Genomic DNA, 15309 nt, shown 5'->3' with positions numbered 1-15309 from the left:
ATGACAACCAACCAAAAGCACCAGCCATTGCGATGTATAAATTAGTGTTTTTTTAAGAACTTCCCGATGAAAGAACTTAGGATTATCAGACGGTAGAACTTAACAATCCCTACACGGACAATCAATAGCACTAAACAGGAGGACTCCGCGCATAGAATATTTTCATTTAAGAAGCTCTTGCCGGCTGGACAGAAGCTGCTCGAACTCCCTGCTCTCAGGACATTAAGGAAGTTACCCTTTTTTCTTATTTTCTTCTCATCCTCACTCCTCTCCATATCCTCGTTCTTTTATTTTCCTTGTTTTTTTTTCTTCATTCCTTATTTTCTTTCTTCTGCTTGTTCTCCCTCTTCCCTATTTACCCTTGCTTTTTTTTCTTCTTGTTAACCTTATCTTCGTTCTTCTATATTCTTCTTTTTCCTTCTAGATTTCTCATTTTTCTCCTATCCTCCTTTCCCTTCTAATCCTCGTTTTTTTTTGTATTTCCTCCTTGTCTTCTAATCCTCGCTTTATTTTCCCTCCATATCTTGCTTCTCCTTCTTTATATACTTATCATTATATATATTTTTCTCCTTCACATCCTCTATTTAATCTATATTTTTCCTCGTTCTCTTTCTCTCTATCTGCATTTTCAACTTTTTGTACCCCTTAATATGCCTATCCTCAGCATCAAAAACTTTCAATAAATTAACGAGGAAGAGGAAAAAGAAAAAGAAGAAAAAGAAGAAGAAGAAGAAGAAGAAGGACAAGAAATTGCCTGATGTCGCCATCCCCCCCCCCCATCTCTCTCTCCCTCTTTTTGTCTCTCCCGCTCTCTCTCTCTCTCTGCCTCTCTTTGTCTCTCTCTCTCTCTCACTCTCCCTCCTTTCTCTCTCTCTCTGTCCCCCCCTCTCTCTCTCTCTCTCACTCTCCCTCCTTTCTCTCTCTCTCTGCCCCCCCCCCCCCTCTCTCTCTCTCCGCCCCCGTTCCATCATTCATTTCTGAAGAGAAGATAAATAGATAAGATTCACAACAGTCGTCTTCTGTCTATATTTCCTTTTCTTTCTGTCTCACTTTCTTCTGGTGTACTAAGGCCTTTTTATTAGTGAACACACACACACACACACACACACACACACACACACACACACACACGCACACACGCACGCACGCACACGCACACGCATACACACACGCACACACACACACGTGCACACACACACACACACACACATACATATAAAAAAATTAAAATTTTAAAAAAAATGCACATAATAAAGATTACTACAAAACACTTTCAAAATCAACACCCAATACACAAACCATACCAAAAACCCGTTTCACATTTAACATTTTCTACAACGTATTCGTGCTGAAAAAAACATCTGATAACATTAAATTTTTTTCGCATACAAAAAGACAGTTGAAAAAAGAACCGTTTAATATCCCCCCCCTCGCCATGAATCATTCACATTAGACCACATTTATATAAACCCAAATCTTCGAAAGCGGGGAAAAGTGAAAAAAAAGATAATGATGAAAAAAAAAGAATTTCAAATAAAAAATTCGCAATGTTTCAGTGATAAACAATAATGCAATAATATTAGAAGAGCAGTAGAAAACCCAAAAAATAAAAAATAAGACAACTCCTCTTCAAAAAAAAAAACCAACCCCAGTAATAAAAAAACAACAACGAATCAACCAGGAAAAAAAAAACAACAAAAAACGAAATGAAATGAAGCATATTTCGACTGGGTAAAAAACCGCGGAAAAATCACCCCCCTTTTTTCGCGGCTTTGGGCCCGTCCTTCGCCGGGACTCGCGTGCCCCGACGACCTTTTCGGGGGGAAAAGGGACTTTTAGGCCTATGCGCGGACCGGGGGCCCAAATTTCCCCCCCTTCGCGCACTCGGTAAAGGCTTTTTAAAAAGGGCGGAGGGGAAAAGGGGAGAATGAGAAGGGGGAAAGGGGAAGGGAAGGAAAGAATAACGACGTGAGGGGGGGGGAAGGAGGGAGAGGGAGGGAGGAAGGGAGGAGAGGGAGAAAAACGGGGAAAGGGAAAGGAATTTGGGAGGAAGGGGGGGGGAGGGGGGAGGGGAGGAGGAGGAGGAGGGGAGGGGGAGGAGGAGGGAGGGGGGAGGGGGGAGGGGGAAGGGGGGAGGGAGGGAGGGAGGGGAGGGAGGGAGGAGGAGAGAGAGAGAGAGGAAGAGAAGGGGAGAGAAGAGAGAGAGAGAGAGAGGGAGGGGAGGGGAGGAAGAGAGAGAGAGAGAGCAGGAGACCCCCTCTAGCCCCCCTCCCCCCCACCCACGACGGGGATCAAAACTTCGAAAGAGTCTCGGGGTTGATAGAGGTCGTCTTGGGTCCTTTCTTCCCCCTTTCGCTTCCTTTCTTTCGTTCTTTTTTTTCCCCTTTTTTTCCTTGCCCGTTGTATTTCCCGGGAACTACTGTGTCCTTCACCCGGTTCTTTAAGTTAAATTTGACTTTTAAACTTCTTATCATTATTTCGCTACAGATCGTTATTATAATTATCGTTATATCTCATTATCATCGCTAATATTATCGTTGTCACTAAAATTTATTACGATCATCTTTTTCGAGACAGGGGATACACACAACTTTGGTGGTGATGGTTACTGAAATGCAACGAGTTTTTGGAGAGTTCGTCAGTCATCACCCCGAGTTCATTTTTACTGCTCCCCCTTTTCCCCCCCCCACGTCCACATTCCCCCCCTTCATCCCCCTTTTCCCCCCTTTTCCCTTTTTTGTTTGTGTTGTGTGTAACCCCTTTTTTTTTATTTTGTTTTGATTTAATGTTTTTTTTTCTGGTCGATTATCTCCCCCGTGACTGGACCCCCTCATTTCTTCCTTCCCTCCCGGTAGTGGCCCCCATTGTTTTTTCGCAATTGGATTATGTTGTGAAAAATAGGGTCCAGTTTTCGTTTTTTGCTTTTCAGATGTTTTATCCTTTTTCTCATTTTTCTTCCCTGTTCCGCGCGCGCTTTCTCCTTTCCCTTTCCTCTCTCCTCTCCTCTCTTCTCTCTCTTTTTCTCTTTTTTTTTTATATATATTAATTTTATATTTATATATATATTAATAATATATATACCCCTTTCCCTCACTTTATTTTCCTTTTTTTGCCCCCATCCCTCTCATTTTTCTCTTCTCTTCTCTCTCTCCTTCATCCTCTCTTTCGTATCTTTCCCCCCTCTTTTTTTTAAATTTTTCTATATTTTTATTTCTGTGTTCCATCTTTCTCTCTCTCTTCCCCCTTCCTCTCTTCTCTCTTTTCCTCTTCTCTCTCTTCCTCATCTCTTTCACATCTTCTCCCCCCCCCTCTCTTCTTTCTCAATTTCTTTTTTTTTCTTATTCTTTTGTCTGTCTGCTGTCTCTCTCTCTTTTTTCTCTCTTTTCTCCCCCTCTCTCTCTCTCTCTCTCTTCTTCTCCCCTTTTTCTTTAAAAACAGTATTTTTAGTTATATTTTTTAGTCCGTATTAACAATTTTTATAGGAAAATTTTTATTTTTGACGTTTATGGGAATTTAAATTATAGTGAAACATATTCTCACTTTTGAAATAGTCTTATTTTTATAATAAAATTTTGAAACGAGGCATAACAATTGATAATCCCGATGAACATTAAAAACAGTAAAAAAACAGAAATCACAAAAGCATTAAAGCAGGACGTAAAGTGCTGTGTGGTATGAAAATGATGATGATTTTGATGAGAGGTTGATGTGGTTATGATGATGATGGTGATGATGATGATGATGATGAGATGTGGATGATGAGATGATGATGATGATTGATGATGATTTATGATGATGATGTTGATGATGATGATGATAATGATGATGGTGGTGATAAAATAAGAGATTATTTGGTTTTATGAGATGATAAAAAAAAATAAGATATGAAAAAATGAAAATAAAATACAAAAAAATAAAAAAGCCAATTATATATAAAAAGGAAAATTTAAATTGGTAATGAAATGGGAAAAATTTTAATTTTTTATGGGTTGGGGTTGTATGTTTGTTTTCATATTACAAATCCACCAAGGTTTTTTTCCCGAAATCCCTCAAGGTAAAAAGGCGTATCTTTACAGGAAAAATCTTCAGCACCTAATCTGCTACGATATCCACCCCCAAAAACAAACCACCAATTTTTTTTTTAATTAAATTTAAAATAATTATAATTATATAGAAAAATTTTGTAAAAAGGAGGAGGGGGAAAAAAAAAAAAAAAAAAAAAGGGAAAAAAAAAAAAAAAAAAGAAAAGAAAAAAAAAAAAACAAAAAGAGAGAGGGGAGAGAGAGAAGAGAGAGGGGGGGGGGGGGGGGAAGCGAGAGTAGAGAGAGGAGAGAGAGAGAGAGGAGGAGGAGAGATGAGAGAAGAGGAAGAGAGAGAGAGAGAGAGAGAGAGAGAGAGGGGAGAGAGAGAGAGAAAGAGGAGAGAGAGAGGATACATTTATACAGGATAAATACACACACACAATTTCCCATGTTTGAGTCTATTTTATTTTAAAAAGTTTAAACCTAACGAGGGCAAAACAAACTAACCATAGACCTTTCCATTAAAGAACCAAAAAAATCGCAACATTAAACACACAGACAGCAGACAGACAGACAGACAGCCCCAGCAACAACACACAACACACAACACCACACACACACACAAAACCACACACAAACACACAACACTCCAACAAACAGCTCCAACAACCCCCGCAAAAAAGGCCCCCACAACCCCCGCGGCCCCAGGCCCCCCCTCCCCGAGAGGGCCCGCAGCCTCCGAGAGAAGGGCGGGTCACACAGCCCCTCCTTCGGCATCTCAAAGGTTCCCTCTGAATCGCTCTTTCAAATTACCTTTCAGATCGCGACTCTCCGGTTCCGATCCAAAGGTCATTTTTCTGTGATATAAAAGCGGTAATTGAGCTCTAACCGCCTCTCCGAGTTAGGGTGGGAAGGGAGGAATGAAGTCGAGGGGAAAGGAGAGGCGAGGAGAGAAGGGGGAGGGGACATGCGATTGAAAACTAGTGACGCCTTTCCCCCTTCCATGGCGTGGTCCCCTCGCCCTCCTCCCTCCCTCGCTCTCGCTCTCCCCTTCGCCGATTTCTATTCTCATCTTACCTTATAAATTGCCATGGTGAATGCTGTTCTCGTAACTCCTCAGCGATAATCCAGTTTCTGCGTGGTTAAAACTTCCGAGAGTGAAAGAAAGAAATAAGCAATAATTCGGGGGGAACACTTTAATCCAAGGCACAAAATATTATCTTCTGTGATTTTCCCCCCCAAACTCCTCCCGCGCGGAGATTCGGCACTACCTTCACGTCACGAGGGTCCAGCGAGCACTGACGTTTCCCGCGTTGTACTAGCAGACGACGCGCCGGGAATCTAGTTCCCTTTTTTGGCCATAGATGGCAGCACTTGGCGAAAACTGAATGAAATAGAAAACGTAAATGTCCACAGAAAATGTACTGTTTTTTGTCCGAATTATTATCGCATGGCTTCGACCGATTTGAAGTATGCACCTTACATGCAATATTTCATATTTACATTTGAGAATTTATGCAATCGATTTGGGTGGAGGAAAATACCAGAATGATTTATTTTGAATATTCCTCATCCAGATGAAATGAACATAGAAGATAGACATCATAAAGAAAACTCCCGACTTCCACTTTCTCATGAAGAGGAAAATCTGCTATTTGTCAACGTTTTTATTACATTTTTTCCCCTACAAAAACTAACATGGATATATTATATACTTCATAATAACGACACCTACCTTCAGAAATATATACATATAATCGAATGAACAAGTCGGAATAATATAAGACAAATTAAGAATTAGAGCTGCAGACTTTCCTGAAAATCGTCAGGGAAAAAACAGTGATCAGCTGCCCAGTGCGAAGGGAAGGACACAAAAGCTGCGAGGCGTAGTCATATGACCTTATTTAATTCTCGTATAAACCATGTACGGCTATAAGATGGCAAAACCTTCGATGTCCTCGGAGAATTTGGTGGATTCGGAACATCAGACAAGGGTATGTGAAAAGGAATTGCATTTTTTTTCCTATTTCGTAAAGGTAAGCGGAAGTAGAATGTAATTGTCTTACGTATCTGTGAGATTGTTATCATTCATTGTGTGTGGAATTTTCTCTCCCCTTTAATGTAAGTGTGTTACTTGGGTTGGATACATTTTATTTTAAGCTCACAGAATTCAGATTATATAATTTGGGAACAGTAAAGTTTTCAATTTCATGGCGTGAAATGACTTCTATTTTGTGTCCAAGACTTTTTCCTACATACTGTACTAAAATTCAATAAATCCGCGTATTGGACTAATAGGAAACATGATTAGATTTGGTCAGAAGGATTTTAACAATTCACTTTCACCAGAATCTTTTGAATGGTTCTGGGAAACCTTAGAATAGCACTGGGAGCATAGTGAATGGTTGACTGTAATCAGTATTTTTAACTAAAAGAAAGATAACTTGAGATATATAATAACTTAGAATATAAATTGTACAGCACATTTGTAGGAGGTGATTGTCTTGGTCACATGACAGATATCCACCAAGAGGTTTGTGTTTGGTTACAACACAAGAAGGAAGTTCAGGGAAGGCTGAGGTAGGCTGGACTTTGTCAGAGGGGCTGTACAGGGTTTTAGCTGTAGAATCCACTGTTGCCACTATTTTATCTTTATTGTAGTCTTTTGAGGGTCATTACTTGTATATACATTTGCTGAGAAAACACCTTTTTAGATGCAGTTACAAAAAGAAAGAAAGAAAAAGATATATAATAATACATAAATCCACAGTGTATACAGAATATGAATTTCTGATCATATTCTGTATATATTGTGGATTTATAGTATTATTATTATTATTATTATTATTATTATTATTATTATTATTATTTTATTATTATTATTATTATTATTATTATTATTATTATTATTTTATTTTTTGTAACTGCATCTAAAAAGGTGTGTTTCTCAATCATTATCTAGAAATAGTGTTGTCACAGTAAAAGTTCCGGGTCTGATTACATAAATACAACATGTACTAAAGACACTGAAGTTAATATAGAAAGCAGTACAGAATCCAGTGTTGTCAGTGATCCAGATATTGAGGATTAAAGTCTGGTCTGTGGTATACTATAATTGTGAATGGCTATACAGGGTTTAGTTTTATGTGCAGAAAAGAATAATAATTTGAATGATTTTGTAAGTTGGTATATTTCATATTACAAAAAAAAAAAAAAAACTTTTTTTTATAATGCCTGATACCCTTTTTTTCTCTCCACAGACTCGTACTCCTGTCTCAAAATGTCGATACTTTTTGATGGGTCTAGCAACAACCCTCTTTGCTAGTGCTGTTGCTTTAGCTGTCTACCAGGTATGGTAAAGATCCAGTTAGGCCTACATAAAACACACACATACAACCCAATAACAACACACACCACACACCACACACACCACACAACACTCACTCAACTCACTCACTCACACTCAAACTCACCTACACTCACTACACCACACCTCCACGCTCACAACTCACTCACCACACTCCCACTACCCACATCACTCATCACTCACTCATACACACCACCAACACCCCACACACACCACCCCACCACCACACACCGACCCCACCACCATCACATCACATCACCACTCACTCACTCCTCACTCACTCCTCACTCACTCACCACTCACTCATGAAACACCCCACTCATGCCACTCACTCACTCACTCACTCATCACTCACTCCACTCACTCACTCACACACACAACACACACACACAACACACACACACACACCCCACACACACACCACTCACCACTCACACTCACTCAGCCACTCACTCACTCACACTCACTCACTCCCCAAACTCACCACTCACTCACTCCACTCCACTCACTCACTCACTCATCACACATTTCAAAAAGAAAACACGCACACGCACACGCAAAACCACACGCACACCACGCACACGACACGCACCCCACACCCACCCAAACCACCCACCACACACGCACACCACACACACAACAGGCACCCCACACACACACACACACACACACTACCACACACACACCAACACCCCACACACACACAAACACACACACACACACTAAACAAACAACAACCCCATAAAGACACAACAACACATAAAGACACACCACACACATAAAAAAACACACACACTCATAAAGACCCACACACACATAAGACCCACACACATACACTCATAAAGACCCCACACACATAAAGACACCCACACACATAAAGACCACCCCAAATAAAGACCCCACACACATAAAAACAACACACACTAAACACACACACACACAAAAAAACACCACACTCAAAAAAACCAAACACAACACAAACACAAACAAACAAACAAGCAAACAAACAACACACAACATAAAAACCCATGCACACATAACACACACACACACACACCCCCAAACACACCACACACACACACACACAAACACACCCCACATAAACACACACACAAAACACACAAACATAATACACACACACAAAACACACACACAATACACACAAACACACACACACAAACACCACACACACATACACACAAAACACCCCAAACACACACATAAACACACACACACATAAACCACACAAAATAAACAAACCACAAAAACACACACACATAACACCACACGCACACACACATAAACACACACACACATAAACACACACACATGAACATACACATAAACACACACACACACACATATATATATATATATATATATATATATATATATATATATATATATATATAAGACACACACATAAACACACACACACATAGACACACACACACACATAAACACACACACACATAAACACACACACATAAACACACACACATAAAAAACACACACACACACACACACACACACACACACACACACACCACATACACACACACACACACACAACACATATATATATAATATAATTTTATAATATTATATATTATATATATCTATATATATAATATATACACATTTTCTTCTTTTAACGGTAGGTTCATGTCTGAGCCGCCGTGGTCACAGCATGATACTTAATTGTAGTTTTCATGTTGTGATGCTCTTGGAGTGCGTACGTGGTAGGGTCCCCAGTTCCTTTCCACGGAGAGTGCCGGTGTTACCTTTAGGTAATTATTCTCTCTATTTTATCCGGGCTTGGAACAAGCACTGACTTGGGGCTGGCTTGGCCACCCATTGGCTAGGTAAGCATTCAAGGGAAACAAGGCGCCGGCCGGTGACTTGAACCCTTGAACTCAGATTGCCGTTGTGACAGTCCGACGCTCTAACCATTCGGCCCCCCGCGGCCTTGACGATCATGGGCTTCCATGATTTTTTCTGGCAATTTAGAGCGGTGGTTTGCCATTGCCTTCCGCCAGGTGTTTTTATCGAGTCACCATCTCTATTTACCCGGCACTGACTTGGGGTGGCTTGGCCACCCAGTGGCTAGGTAAGCAATCGAGGTAAAATTTTCCCTTTCCCAAGGGAACAACGCGCCCGGGGCCCGTGACTCGAACCCTCGAACTCAGATTGCCGTCATGACAGTCTGGAGTCCGACGCTCTAACCATTCGGCCACCCGGGGCCCACATATACACATATATATAAGTATATATAAATGCACTTACAGAGAGATAGATGCATGTGCCACATATAGCACCTCCCCATCCAAATCCACTCAGTTGTACACAAACATCCCCACTTCTACCAAGCCCACAAACCCCTTCTGGACATATTTTAAAACTGTAATTTTTGCACATATTTTTTTTTGTGTATAGCATCATTTTCCTGCCCATGACAGAGTATTTCTATTGATACTTTTCTCCTTCAACAGGCGACTAGTGATCCATTCCTTTTCAAGTCGGGCAAAACTTTCAAGCGTCCTAAGATTGCAGCGAACCAAAGGTATATCTAGTGATTTTGGTTGCCAGGGACTTATGATTAATTACTACTAACCCATGACCGCAGGTTTATGTACTTTCTGCTGTAGTTTTTAGTGAATTTTATTGCACACAGATGAGTCCATAAGTACTCAGCCACCAGAGAGTCAGTCAGCAGGCCCTAGAGACTGCAACTGCTAAAGCTATTAGTATTGGTACTTATTATTTAGTCTTATTATTTTGATATTCTAATTATTATATTATAATTAAAATTCTAATGACACTGAAAATGATATAATGATAAAAATGAATCAGGGAAAAGGGTAAACAAGTGAGATAATAGGACTAATAATTGACCCCCCTGCAATGAAGTACTTGTGGAGCCATTCTTTGTATAAACATGATTAATAAATGAAGATTACAGTGGACATGGGATTTATGGTTTGCCATCTGTGATTATTGGCAAAGCCAGATCATTACACCACTGGCTTCCACTCCAATGTTTTGCCCTCATTCAGCACTGTATTTGCAAACAAATTTCAATTTCTTTCACTTTTTCACTCAGTGCTAGCACATATAGTTTCTTCTCATAATCAGTCAAAGAGATTTCTTGCCTTTTGTCTACCTTTCACAACACTGTACCCCTCCCTCCCTTCTTCAGCTTGCCTATTTTCCCGAAATGAATACAGAGATCACCAGTCTCCTTCAAGATGACTGTCAATGACCATAGTGGCATGCTATTCATTTATATGTTTAACAATTATTTATATATTTATGCTTAAACTTTTTGTCATATTTTTCTCCCAAAGTCTAGTCAAAGGTATCTACAAGGATGTTTTTTTCTATTCAGTTAACCCAGTGTTGACGAGGATGGCATGTACACTCGCTTCAAAATAGTATCTTAACTCTTTCTGATTTAACAAAAATGATATGATGATGAAAGCAGTTGGAAAAAGTGCTGTAAGCTTGGCCTGATACCTGGGTTGACCCCCAAGGGCCACTAATTTTAATTTCTTTACTAATTACACCTATAAAGATCAGTTATAGATTAAAATGCCCTAAATAGACAATTTTTTTCACTTCACGTGGTTACATTTAAAAAATGAGGGCTTTTTAGATGTATAATACTTTTCATATTTTGTGTTACAGCCATCAGCTTGGCAAATACTGGTGGTATGGATGCCACTAACATCAGTCTGCAGTGCAATTGCTTTCATCCCATAATTGCTTGGGCAGGGATGCTATGATGATTGCGGGTATGATCTTGGGGAGAGTCTCTACCCATGGCTGCCCAATTATTCTCAGTAGGTTTGAGATCTAGCAATTTGGGTTAATGTGGCACAGTGTAATCTTGGAGCATTGCCGAAATCACACCATGACTGGTCATGTGAATGGGGCTATTTTCCTGGATGAGGTAAAATGAGTGTGGCTTTTGAAACCATCGTCCTCAACAGTGAAACTTGTCTAGGATTTCTATTTAGGCATACCCTCTAAATATGCTGGGCCAGACATCTGTCAACTCCATAACCCCGCTTCCGTGCATCCACTCAAACAGCCTAGCCTGACAGTCTGCATGATGCAGCATAATGTGAAATCCTTCCAGATGTTGCCAGTAGAGCAAAGGGGGCTGCATCCCTTGCAGTAGTTAAGCTTTGAAATTAGTACTAGCCTTTGTGAATCAACTCCTAGTAGTGATTGCTTTGGTTTCATCTACGAGTAAAGATATTTTTTTTAGTGAGTGTACATACATGTTATGCCAACAGTAGGGTTTAGTTTATTTTCTTTAAACATAGATAGCTCCACAAGCCCTTAGTCATCAATGAGGCAATTACTAGCCCAACCTATCTCACCTTTTTACCCTTTTCCTTGATTTTTGGAAATGTTTTATTTTATCTGTTATTGCTAGTGGTAATGTCAATAACACTATCGTAATTAAAATGTCTATAATGATGATGATAATTTTGATATTGATAGCATTATTAAAGAATAAGAAAATCCTGGAAGCTCAAGGAAAGGTGAAGACATGAGAGGTCATGAGATTGACTAATTGTCTACTTGGTGGCTAAGCACTTATGGAGCTAGCCATGTGGACAGACATTTCACAAAAAATACAGCAGTGAACATTACATTTTCCTGGTGGCATGGCTAATCCAAATGTGTCAGTTATACTATAATAGGCTAATCAGAGTAGTTGATCATGGACTTACTGTAGCAAGGCACAGATGTTGGAATTGATTTATCATGTTTTATTTTCATCCCTTAACTTGCACTTAAAACAATCTGCATTTCCAGGGTCTTCAAGATCCCATCAAAGATGAAGGTGTTGTTGTGGCCTCAGGGTCAGTGCGCACGACCTGGCCAGATCCTCCCCCAAACATGACCAGGTGGCCAAGGTGGCCCGCTACATTGTGCACACCTCAGGTAAGCTTCTTAAAAAAAAAAAATTAGTTTATATTTTTGTTATTTTTTTTGCTTTCTGTTTGCTTATTTTCTTTTCCTTCAATCTCTTTTTCACATAATCTTCCTTTCTCTGTAAACATCTTTATGTCTTCAATCTTTTTCCTTTCCATTTATTATATAGCTTTTTGCATAACTCTTGCTCTATTTCTCATAGATTCTTTATCCTCATCTTTCTTCATTATTCATTTCATTATTTCTCTGTTATATTTTTGTTTAATTAATATCTTAAATGGAAATTAATACACCTAAGAAGTGCCCTCATTGCATAGAACACATAAGCCAGAGTTTCTAGTTTCTAGTTTTCTCAAAGTATTGACATGAAAACTTATTAAAAGCTGTCATGGGAAAAAATTATGCAGGTAGCATCTAATTAAAAAGGTGAATTACATAATAACTTTTTGCATGAGGTTTTTAAAGATTAATACTTCATGTGCATAGTGTGACCTCTTGGAACCACAGATCCTCCAGCTGCAACTGATGAATCATTTTCAAACTTTATCAAGTTAGATTTTTGTCTTTGTTGGTTCGTTTGTAGATTTTATACATCGGGAAATGTGTTTTGCTATCATATATGAAATATATACCATACAGTAGAGAAAGTAGAAGCAAATTATTGCTACTACCCCACACTTATAAGTGAAAGTGGCGATTACAGAAAATATACAAGTAGGCGCAAAAAACTATTATATATGTATTTTGTATAAATCAGTAATATATGCATTTATGCATATTTTTACTGATGATATGCAATATTGCATTTTATGGAGAGATAAGGGGAAGAGAGTAAAGGGATAGAGGGTTTGGTTGGGTGAAAGCTTACATACAGAATCCCTATTTCACGCTTAGTAATTTTCATCTCCAACAAAAAAGGGTGAGAAACATGACTATATGTTTGGCTCAGGGAAAGAAGGCCCCAAACAAGGGAATAAAGGAATGGGTGATGTAGTGAGATGAAACTTGTGAGACAGTGCTGGAGTTATTAGTGGACACTACATATCTTATTCGAGACAAAAAGGAATATGAAAACAACTTGCTAGATTTTTGGAAGCGGATACTCTGTTGTAACATCTTTTTGCTTTATCTTTTTGAAAAAATAATTTTGAGGTTTGAAATTGTTTAATGCAGTTTCTGTCAATCAGCTGTTATCACATTAAATGATTTCCCTCACTTTCAGACTGGGCTACTGTAGCAACATTCTCCACCAGAAAGTCACTGAAGGCTTTCCATTTGGCAACATTCTAAGTGTGAGTGATGGTCCAATTGACAAGTCCAGTGGGACCCCATACATGTACCTTACGCCTCTGGACTTCACAGCTATTGATCTGGAGGTAAATCAGATTTAACTTGTTGAAATGATTGTTTTCTTTGTATTTCAGTTTTTCTTAATCAGTTACTGCTGGGTCACGTGATAGTTGTCATAGCAAACCGCATGGTTGGCAGGTTCAGCTTGTATGCGCGGCACCATGCCAGAGCGCGTGAGAGCGGGTCGTTTGGCTTAATGCAGCGGACTCCTGTGCTCACTGTCTGGTCACTGCCAGATTTCACCAGAGCTTAATTGCTCTCAGGGATTTCTGACAATCGGGAATAATGGGTTAATGACTGTCTTGGTGGGGCTGTGTGAAGAGTCTAAAAGATAGTCAGCTCTATGGAAACTGCTTAAAAGGGAGTTTACCAATTTTTTTGCAACTCCTCCTAATTTTGTTTAATCCTGAGAAAAATATCATGTAGATTACAAGAATTCAGGCAGTCATATTACTATATCATATTAGTAAATATTTCAGCAGTTCTAGATGTGAATCTGACTATGAATAAATTTTAGCAATGAGAACAATATACATATTGCAAAATTTAGATATGTAGGTGATGGTGAGTATTAATATATATATATATATATATAATATATATAATATATATATATAAAATAGAGAGAGAGAGAGAGGGGAAAGGAGGGGAGAGAGAGAGAGAGGGGAGAGAGGAGAGAGAGGAGAGAGAGAGAGAGAGAGAGAGAGAGAGGAGAGAGAGATTTTTTTTTTTTTCCTCATTTATTTGAAGTAGAAATAACAGTATATTAATACTATTTGCAGAAAGATAACCGTGCTTCTCTCACAATGAGTGAGGCTCAGTCTGACTACTGCCACAAGAAAGACTTTGACCCAGAGGATCCCCGATGTGCTCGCATTTTAATCACGGTGAAATTGTGAAGGTGAGAAATGGGTATTTTTTTGGTATCAGTCAGATTTTGAGTATCTGATTTATGTTCTAAGCACATGAGCTACATAGTCATAAACCAGCTTTGCCTTCTTGAAAAATCAGATGGGAGAAGTCAATGAAGATCTTAAATCATGCTGTCAAACATAATAACATATCTTTGTTATTTTATTGTTTTTTCTCTATTAAGAAGACAAAAATTAGATATGATTTTTAGAACAAGTCAGATTTATGATTTCAGTTCTTGATTCGTGAATGAGGTGCAAGGCTTGCAGGCCAGGCGCCCACAAACACTTGCAATGTTATTTTCTCTTTTATGCATAAGCATTTTTAGCTTTTTTCCATTTTCCAATATCCAATTTGTTATTTGATTTCCATTATCCAGATAGTAATAGACTGTTTTGTATGCACAGATGCTGTATTATCTGTAGGTAATTTACAACTCAGAAAACAAAAGTTGTTATTTCAGTAATTTTTTATATTTTTTTCATAATACTCAATTTTCTGTAATAAACCTGCACCACTGGTCATGGCACCAGGAATATGATGCTGAGCATGGAAATGGTGTTCTCTATAGAGCCAGTGCTTTCCAGTCATGGCTCACAGACACTACATTCCACACTCATTTATTGATGGGAATAATGCAAAAAAGCCAAATGAGTCTAATCACCTCCCCAGAGGTTTGTGCACCTCTTGCCTGTCACCCTGGCCTTC

The 15309-nt window shown here is 39.0% G+C and overlaps 1 pseudogene; it reads left to right on the top strand.

The window, feature by feature from the left end:
• Positions 1-5873: 5873 nt before the first annotated feature.
• Positions 5874-14588, top strand: LOC119569690 (annotated as a pseudogene).
• Positions 14589-15309: the final 721 nt, after the last annotated feature.

Source organism: Penaeus monodon, unplaced genomic scaffold (assembly GCF_015228065.2).
Source record: "Penaeus monodon isolate SGIC_2016 unplaced genomic scaffold, NSTDA_Pmon_1 PmonScaffold_1805, whole genome shotgun sequence".
Classification (NCBI taxonomy): domain Eukaryota; kingdom Metazoa; phylum Arthropoda; class Malacostraca; order Decapoda; family Penaeidae; genus Penaeus; species Penaeus monodon.
The sequence above is the reverse complement of the archived record's forward strand: the minus strand, read 5'-3'. Positions and strand labels throughout refer to the sequence as shown.